At 37.2% G+C, this 9,544-nt stretch overlaps 1 protein-coding gene across 2 annotated transcripts in view; it reads left to right on the top strand.

The window, feature by feature from the left end:
• The first annotated feature begins 2,895 nt into the window (after nucleotides 1-2,895).
• slc8a4b (solute carrier family 8 member 4b) overlaps nucleotides 2,896-9,544 on the top strand; it is a 64,065-nt gene continuing 57,416 nt past the window's right edge. Inside the window, exons 1-2 of one of the 2 annotated variants that reach the window (XM_026268711.1) lie at nucleotides 2,896-3,525; nucleotides 4,477-4,649. The gene's annotated coding sequence lies outside the window, so the exon portion shown is untranslated. The remainder of the gene's footprint in view (nucleotides 3,526-4,476; nucleotides 4,650-9,544) is intronic. The other variant, XM_026268712.1, reaches the window with a different exon arrangement.

Genomic DNA, 9,544 nt, shown 5'->3' with positions numbered 1-9,544 from the left:
GATGACCACCAGAGGGCGCTATTACTACAGTTTTCACGTGTTGCTGCTCTGCATCCTAAACAGAGTTTTTAAAAAGATTTATTTTCCCCAATATATCAAGCTATTAATTAGTTGTTAAATAAATAAAAAAACAAACAGATGTTGCATTATGGAAGGTATATTTACATTTCCAACAGGAAATACACTTCGTAGTGGAAAGTAAGTGGTTTGTTTAAACACGAATAAATGAATGTAAACAAACAACAAACAATTAATAATACATAATAACCAATTTAAATAAATTAAGTAGCCTTGCACGCCACAATATGCAAAATGCCTGCTTAGCTGTCTAATGTAAAATGGTCATTAAAATGTTTCAAATATCCATAAGTTAACTATTTGATATTTCTATCTTATCCTAAACATTGAGTGACCAGTTTTCTTGCATCTGTTTAAACAAAAAACAAACAAACAAATAAATTAATAGTTTGGAATCACATTAGAGAGGAATGACATTGAATAGAGTTTATCTGAATTGTATGCAGATTACAGATCTCACTCTTTCTTTTAGTCCACCATTCCTCTACTTTGACATCATTATTTAAATCCTATATAGACCCATATGTATGTGTTTTTTTATTTTATTTTTTATTGAAATTTTGCATGGCTCTGTCTTATCACCACATAAGCTGTTACATAATGTTAACCTCCTTTAACATTTTTTTTCTCTCAGTGGCTGAACCACAGAGAGATTATCCTATTATGTTTCGATGTAAATTAAATCAAATAGACAAACATTAAAATAAAGTGTTTAAGACAAACAAATAACAACACTCAGACTTCAATAATTTATCTCTGTTTCCGACACACACACACACACACACATCATGCTCAATAGCCTGGTTAATGCACTGTATTCTTCTCTGTATATTTAAGATGTCTTCGATGTAACAGTATATGTATACTTATTTTTTTTTTTATCCCAGTGTAACTACAGGCTTAGGCTGCTGTGGTTTACCAGCGGTTCTGCATAGTGAGGGTGGCGCATGTTTCTTTCTGTGATGTGTCTGCAGTCTGTGGCTGAACTCGAAGCTCTCAGGGTTCCCTGTTTTAGACACATGTAATTATCAGACGTTATATATACGCACCCTGCCTCGCCCTTATGGAGGGTACCTTTTAACTGGGATATTTCTGGCATCTATGGCAGCTGAGCCACCCATCTGTAAAACTGCACAAGATGAAGATCCAGCGCTATGTTAAATGTTCTAGGTCTCATCCAGATACACAGAGATGTATATTTTATATGTAAAATATAAAGAATATAACCTGCCTTGCTCCAGACCAAAAATACGACTGGTCAAGCAAAGCTCTCTGAATGTGATTGAACTGTCAGTCAAAGTCTTAAGAGCTGAGCCCTCACTAACAACCTTTACAAATTGAACTAGATCTCAGGCACCCCGCCTTGCCATCAAAAGAGACCTACCACAGATCTCATTCGGCCTTTATGCCCTCTCTCTTTCTCCCCCTGTTTTTCTGTCCCTCTGTCATTATCAACCCTCTTTCCAATCTCTCCTCCTGTACTGTACCCTTTAATGTGGCCATGCCACTCCATATGTGTTCTCTGTGTGATAGAGTTCAGGCTGTAATCACAAACACCAGTGATGAATGGAGGTTGCTGGCAGCTTTTGGCACCGACAATCTTTTCCTCCTCTCATCTTTCCAGTCTATTATATGGACCACCAAGCACAGGGTGCTTCATGTTGACTTGATAATTCCTACTAGCACAGAAATGCAGCTATAGATTGGTGAGATAAGGCTGGGTAGTTCCGAATAGTTCCATTCTAAGAATACTGCAAACCGTAATTTAAACATGACACATTCAGGGACAACATTCAAGGAGATGGATGTGTATAGGGATCACACATCTTTAGACATTAATGCGATGTGCAGTGATTTGAATCCAAGAACTAGCATGGCAGGACTGAATCATTTTATATGGCTCGATATTTAATTTAATTTAAGTGTGTGTGTGTGCATTCATACGTTAGTGTTTTTCGGACCCTTTTTAACTAATTTTCATGGAAATATCTGCACTTAAACAAGCAAATCCTTGGTCACTGAAAGTGTTGTGAAGGTGCAGTACTAGGTAAGCCATTAATCTGAATGCTTGCATCATGCTTGACAATTAAAAAGCCAATCCATCACAGTTTAATCAATACCTTCTCACTCGGTAGGGAGGGAGTGTTTGTCCTAATAACTGTTTTGGGACCTGCCATTAATCTTTCGACAAACAAAATGTGTGAGTTAGTTTGCTGTATCGAGAAATCATGGCTGAAAGGGCTTTGTTGTATTAATGACATAGTACCTGATTTACTTTAAACGGGAAAAAAATATGCTAACTGCTGCCAAAATAACCACTTCCAGTTACTGGAGCAATAGACTGGTTTGGACTCTCTGCAGAACAAAAATAACCACATTAAGGCTCTATTAATTAGAGGAACACATTTTATTATTATGTTTTATAAATTTTTGTCCTTATAGTAACAGCTGTTTTGGGCTTTATAGTGACACCTGTTGGCCTGGATGCATGAAGTTTATAATTATTGGTTACAGTTTGTCTGGTTTGTCTAACAGCCAAACACATTTAATTTGTACTATATATGCCTAAATACGTCCCTGCTTTGTAAGCGCCCTGAGCACAGAGAAGTGACTAAAAGTGTTATGTTAAAGACCCAATTATTATTATTAATATTATTATTATTTTAGCACATCATGTGTTGTCAACATGGCAGCACCCATGAGAGGGCGAATACTGGCATGACTGGCGGTATTTAATGGGAGTGTAATGGAGGTCATTTGATTTTAATTAATGTTATTGCACAGATGTTATTGCACAGATGAACGGACTCATTTTTAAAATAAGAACACTGCACCTTTAATTGTGTTACTCATTAACATCAGCTGTAGAAACGCACAAGCCTAAGCATTTTTTACGAATGATGTAGACCAAGTCATGTATGTGGCACTGGCACTCTCTCTTTCTCTCTCTCTCCCCACCCTCGACACAGCGGCTGATGCTGATGCTGATGCGAGGACGCTCATTCTGACTCTCACATCCTGAGCGGCGACACACCGTCACCTGCTCCTCCTGTATTCTCAGTGAACTTTGAGCAGCGCATTCATTCACAGTCAGCAGCGGTTAGTGGAGAGGTGACAAGAACAACCATTCACGAGAGGGATTCCTTACAATGACGGTCATCAACGGAGGAGACGTACGTGGAAAATAGATCAGTTTGAACAGAGCAGGACACGGTTTCTGAGTCTTAGGAGGAAGCGAGAGCTATTTCCATTCCCTAACAGCTCAAACCATTGACAAACGGGAACTGGCTGATTACTGAAAACAGATAGTGAGGGCGACTATTTTATTTAGTCAATACAGCAGCATCGAACGGAGAGAACACTGTGCTGCAGGAGCCAGAGAAGACACTGAAAGTCCGTCTGAACAAAAGACTTCAACTAACGGAGAGCTACACTGAAATTTGGAAGGTCAGTTCATGCTGAAGTGAACAAATGTGTTATATTAAGTTTATTTCTTTCTTGTCTTCTTTCTTTCTTTCTTTCTTTCTTTATTTATTTCTTTCTTTCTTTTTAAGAAGAAGGCGCACGCTGTGGAAATGTAAAAGAAATGTGACCAAGTTACCAAGGCAAAAAAGGGTGAATTCCTTGATAAGTTAAGGCGAAAATGTATTGTTTATAAAGAAAATATGTGTATATTATGGTACAGTGTTGTTAAAATTATGCTTATTTAAGTAGCCTTGAATGGAATTATAAATTGAAATAACTGTAGGCTTAAAGTTATAACACCAAGGTGGGTTTTATTCTCAAGAACAGGCATCAAATTTATAGTTCATGCAATTAACGTAAATTTAACGTGCGCTAATTTAGCCTAATGACACTGGGAAGTGTCGCCAAACGGTCATACCATTCACTGTGTTTTTATAGTAGGCTTAAAGTTATAGTTTTAAAATATAGTTAAAATATAGGTAAGGCCTAGCTCAATCCTAAATTGTTATTGTTGACGAATTTACGACTTTTGATATATGTATAGGCCTTTATAATGGACGCATATGATAAAATATGTAGGCTTTGTAGCCTATACAAGACCCCCCCCCCCCATCACCACCACATTCTCTGCTCTTCTGCCTATGCTAACCTTGATTGCTTTGTTTCACGTGATTTCAGTTTATATGCGAGCATTCAATTAAAACAAAGAACTTGAATATGCAATTATTGAATATTGTATAAAGACATGGATAAGTAGCCTAGCCTTTACTGTATGCAAAACGCGCATGGTGACTCATTCATTAAGGTTAGGCGGCACAACTTGTCTGAGACGCACCGCATAACACGCAACCATCAGCGAAATGACCGTCTCAGTTCTGTCAAGCCAAGGTGATTAAGTTGTTTATTTGCGTTTTACTTTGGTTACACTACCAGGTCTCCGCATACTAGAAAGCTAGTTGTCTGGCTGGAAACCTCCTTGGCTCGCACGCGCTGGGGAATAGATTCCTGACATGAGCGACTAACATCATCGACAAACAACAACACACCGGCGGATAAACCACACTGATCCCTGCGAGCGACCACCTGTCTCCAGAGCAGACCAACCGGTAAGCGCTTCACTTTACCGAGGGGCAATCCAGATAGAACAGAATCCTGTTTGAATAGGCTACAAAATACAACACAAGAATACAAAATGTTCATCTGATGGCTCTTCATTTAATTATTGCAGTTTGAGCGCCCGCTATGCGTAAATGCGCTTTAGATATTAAAGTGCTGCATGCTGGGATCTTGAATATCTCCTTGTCATAGTTCTCGTGCTTTGTTATGCAATCACTTTGAAATGTAGTTTAACCACTGAATTGGTTAAATACATATGAATTGTTAATGAAGGTCAAAGAATCACACATAAACGGTGTATTTTGAGGATCCAAATCCACTTTTGTTTCCATGTGCTCGCTGATCCCTTTCTTCTTCTCATCCTTTCACTCAGACTCTATATCAGTCACCAATTCCTGTCTCTCGCTCAGATTATTCTCCTGTAATCCAACTGAAGTCTAATTTGAACCTGCGTTATGCAACTGGCAATACTGGTCAGGACATAGTTGTGAGCAAAATGTGTGTTTCCTTTGTAGCAAATCCCTCTAAAATGGCATATATTGTAACAGGGAGAATTATTCACAATTTTGTGTGTGTTTTTGTTTATGCTACATTGTGGGGATCAAATATCCCTATAAGGATAGTAAAACCTGAAAATGTGGCTTTGTGGGGACAGGCCTGTGGTCCCCTTGGAGGGGGAAAAAAAAATAGTAAATTATGTTTATCTGTAAGGGTAACAATTCAAACAGGTTTTCTGTAAGGGTAGGTGGCAGTGCTTTTCAAACCGGTCCTGCAAGCACCCCTAGCACCTCACATTTTATATGTCTCCCTATTTCTGACACACACATTTCAGGTCTTGCAGTCTTGAGCGGATGAGTTGAATCTGGTGTGATAGATAAGGGACACACAGAAAATGTGAAGTTTTGGGGGTGCTCGCAGGTTAGGGTTAGGGGATATAAAATATTTTTGGTCAGTATAAAAGTAATAGAAGTCCCCACAATTTACCAAAACAAATGTGTGTGTGTGTGCTCCCGCGCATATGTGTTTTTTATTTTATTGTCACAAGGGAATAATTGATTTGCATCATACCTATAAATGTCTCACTTAGAATACCTTATTAGTCACAGAAATTTTTCCAGTTTTGCTAGATATTTTGTCCTTTGCGTGTCCTTACTAGTACACTGCCAGCAATCCACAAACACAAAGCAAAATGATTTGACCAACACACCCAAACAGGCAGGGAGAGACATTCTGTTTTAATAAACAATTATACTGCCAGATGCCCTTCTGACCCTAGTTTGGTTTGAAGGAACTACATCAACCCTCGGAAATCTATGCATTTGCTGTGATGTAAAAGGTAAGAGGTTGAAGCAAAAAAATAAGTTTGTTTCTTAAAAGCCCCCCCTAGAAAAATATCGGCACTGGCTTTGGTATCATCTTTGTGCTATTTTATACGTTCTTAAATGCAATTCATCTTTAGGAAAGTGTCTTCATAAGCAATGAACCAACCCAGCCAGCTACAAGGTGAATCACAGTGTTACAAACTTTGATCAGAAGGAGAATATATTTGAAAATCATACAAAAAGATAAAGATACAAGACTGTCTACTTAATAGAATTAATGAGGGAATAAACTACAATCCCATGCATCATCACAAATGAAACAAATTAAAATGATGGATAAATATAAAAAATATGCAATTAAAGATATTGACTAGAAACTATATATGTTACATTTATTGTACACAAACAGGATTTTTAAATAAATAACATTAAATAAGTTTCCACATAGCGACAACTTTTGGATTTAGGGAACTGAGATTATGTTGAGTAACCAAAGTTATTTTAGCAGGAACTATGTGAATACAGGAAAGGAATCTTTGCTTGTCATTAATGCTCCAAAAACATACCTATATCTACAATTTACAGCAATTCTATCGGGATCGACCACTACTGGTACAGTGAAACACCAACAAATTTGATTCATGTTCACGCAAATTATGATTACTGCTGAAGACTAGACTAAATAAAGCCTTGCAAATAAAGGCTAATTTTCACATTTCAGTTTGAAAGTGTTGCTAAATGTGCAAAAAGCACATAATATCATTTTTCGTGAAATGTAACCACACATAGGGTTTTCAATGAGCTTGGGTAACATGCAGTGGGTTGAGATACATTTTGCAAATGAGCATAGGCTAAAAGTTTCTCAAGTCACTTTACTATTTATTTGAGACTGGGCAAGCTTTTTCTAGACCAGGTCACATTTTTTATTAATATAGAGCGTAAGTGTGCCAGGAAATGTGTCTTATTTGACCTGCGGGATTGGTGGCTGGAGTGAGTGAGGAGAAGAGGTAATTAAAATAGATGGGTTGAGGAAATTGAGATAGGCTAAGAGAGGCTAACGTTATGAAATCACTTGTCAAAACCAGCGCTGCCATTAGTCACAGAGCAGGCCTACCTATTTGTGCGATAAGAGAGTCACCAGCAGGTTATGTGTGGTGACAATCATAATAATGTTGGTGAATGTTACGTTAATGAAAGAAACAGAAAGCACTCAGGTTTACAGTTGTGCTAAAATCATAAAAATGTCCAACACTCTCTTTTTTTCAGGTGGTACCATATCTTAAAAGCCTTTAAATGGGGTATCTGGCATAGTTCAAAATCAATTAGTCTAATGAGATACAGTGAGAAACAGAGCTTAATAATACATGTATAATCCATATCTGGTAATGACAATTAATGACAAACAGTCCTTTCCAGAGGTATTTGTGTTTGTTTGTCTGGTGTGTAATAAAAGAATTACTACAAACTATTTACAAACTATTGACAATTCAATTGCTTTTTCTACTCAACCTAAATCCAAAAGTTAAATGAGCATTTACTGAAGATGTGCCAGTTTCACGATAGGAAGTTTTTTTTTGTGTGTGTGTGTGTTGTATCAGTTTTAAAATCAATAACTAAATTGATTTTGTACACACTCTCTGCAAAATAAGGTACAAGAGCTGTCATTGGGGCGGTACCCTTTCAAAAGGTACACCTTAGGACCCTTTTTTATCCCAAAGGGTGCATATGAATACAATAAAGGTACATATTAGTACCTACAGTAAAATATGTGTATTAGTACCTTTTAAAAATGTACTGCCCCAGTGACAGTTTTTGTACCTTTATTTCTAAATTGGTGGTTCATCTCTTTAGATCACTGATGTCAGTGTCACGTGGAAGGGACATAATGAGGTCAAAGATGAAAGAGTGGCAAATGTAAAAGTGTGGGACGATCTATGATTATCTAAGGGGAGACAGTCTCTCACATACATGTCAGCTGATTAAAAAGTGATGTGAAACGTCTGGCTAAAGATGGGGAGAACATGAGAGAAGCATAGAAGAGTGTGAATGACAAGTGTGAGGAAGAAATCTATGTGAAGATGTGAGAAGAAAGAGAAAGAAGGTGATAAGGGAGAAGGCATGGCTGGGGAGGCTTTTTTTTTTAGGTCAGATTTCTCCCACAGGCTGGTAATGTTAGATACCACTCTTAGACACTCTTGAGAGGAAAATCTTTTGAATTAGGGACCTACATCTCTTTGAGAACTCTTAAACAGCAACACATAAACCACAACAGAAACTATAGAGGTGCATGCCGTGGCCCCAAAAAGAATTTGAACACTTAAAAAATGTATGCATGTTATTGCAACTTTTTCACTCACCAGTCAGTTTGGCCACTCAGTTTTTAAATTTAGGCCTCACACATCATGTCTTAGATTTAAATATATTTATTATAAAATCTGTTTATGAATTATTGAACTGATTTAAATTTTGATCACAGTCAGTCTTGTTTGCAGATAGAATAGAAATGAGTGTAGAGTCTAAATCCTAAATCCTACCCATCACAAAATTGTCCGTCACTTCTCTATTGAAGCTTCTCCTCCACTGACATGCAATCAAAAATCCATCAGATAATGATCAGATCATGCCACAAAATAAAATAAAGACATTTTTGGGCACTTCTGGCATCTGCACAGAGACAGGTAAAAGTCTTGAATAGCCAACATTTATCAGATACTTATGTAGTGAGAACGGGTTGAAAAGGTGCTCTTCTTCCCAGGGAATTAGTGTTATGCAATGTTATTGTTTATGCTAGTGTTTTTAGTTTAGAGTTTTTTTTTGGCCTTCATTTAGACAGTATAGCTGGAGAAGAGGACATGAAGCAAAGAGGTATAGAGAGGGGCACAGGACCGCGACCCTGGACTCAAATTTAGTTAAAAAAAAATTAAAAGTTAAAATTTAGTTAAAATTTAGTTAGCACAACTGCACTATACACTGGTGCGCTGCCCACGAGGCAATCAGCTCCGGGATGTTTTGCTGAAATTGGCGGTTCTGATAGTGATGCCATGCAAAGCATAATAATCATAACTTTCCAAAGTGGCTAGTTCATAGTATTACACACCATGGTTGATTTTCAACCACATTTGGCGGGTTGGCAGTTCACTTCAGACCATGATTACATTACATACAAAATATTAAGACAAGTGACATCTTCAAACAAGTGGCGTTAGAGCTTACTTCACTTTTTTCTTTTTTTGTCATTCTTGCAATTTAGCTGGTGCCAGTCTTATTTTTACTGGATCTATTAAGTCCTCAAAAATTCACACAGTATAACCTATTTACTTTTTCTCAGTATATCTAAATATAAATACTTTATAAATACTATAAATGCTTTTTTAAAATACTGTCTGAATATTAATTTGAGGCTACTTCGTATGGCTCTTTTAATGAACATGTCAGATAACCCCTTCTGCTTCCTGTGTCATATTATTCATATACACATTTATGAAAAAAATTACTCTACCAGATGCTGTCTGTCACACCACCAGATGTTTTTTTGTTTTGTTTTTTTTTTTTTTTTGCATCAT

Source organism: Carassius auratus, chromosome 7 (assembly GCF_003368295.1).
Source record: "Carassius auratus strain Wakin chromosome 7, ASM336829v1, whole genome shotgun sequence".
Taxonomy (NCBI): domain Eukaryota; kingdom Metazoa; phylum Chordata; class Actinopteri; order Cypriniformes; family Cyprinidae; genus Carassius; species Carassius auratus.
Note: the sequence above shows the minus strand (reverse complement) of the source record. Positions and strands in the feature narration are given on the sequence as shown.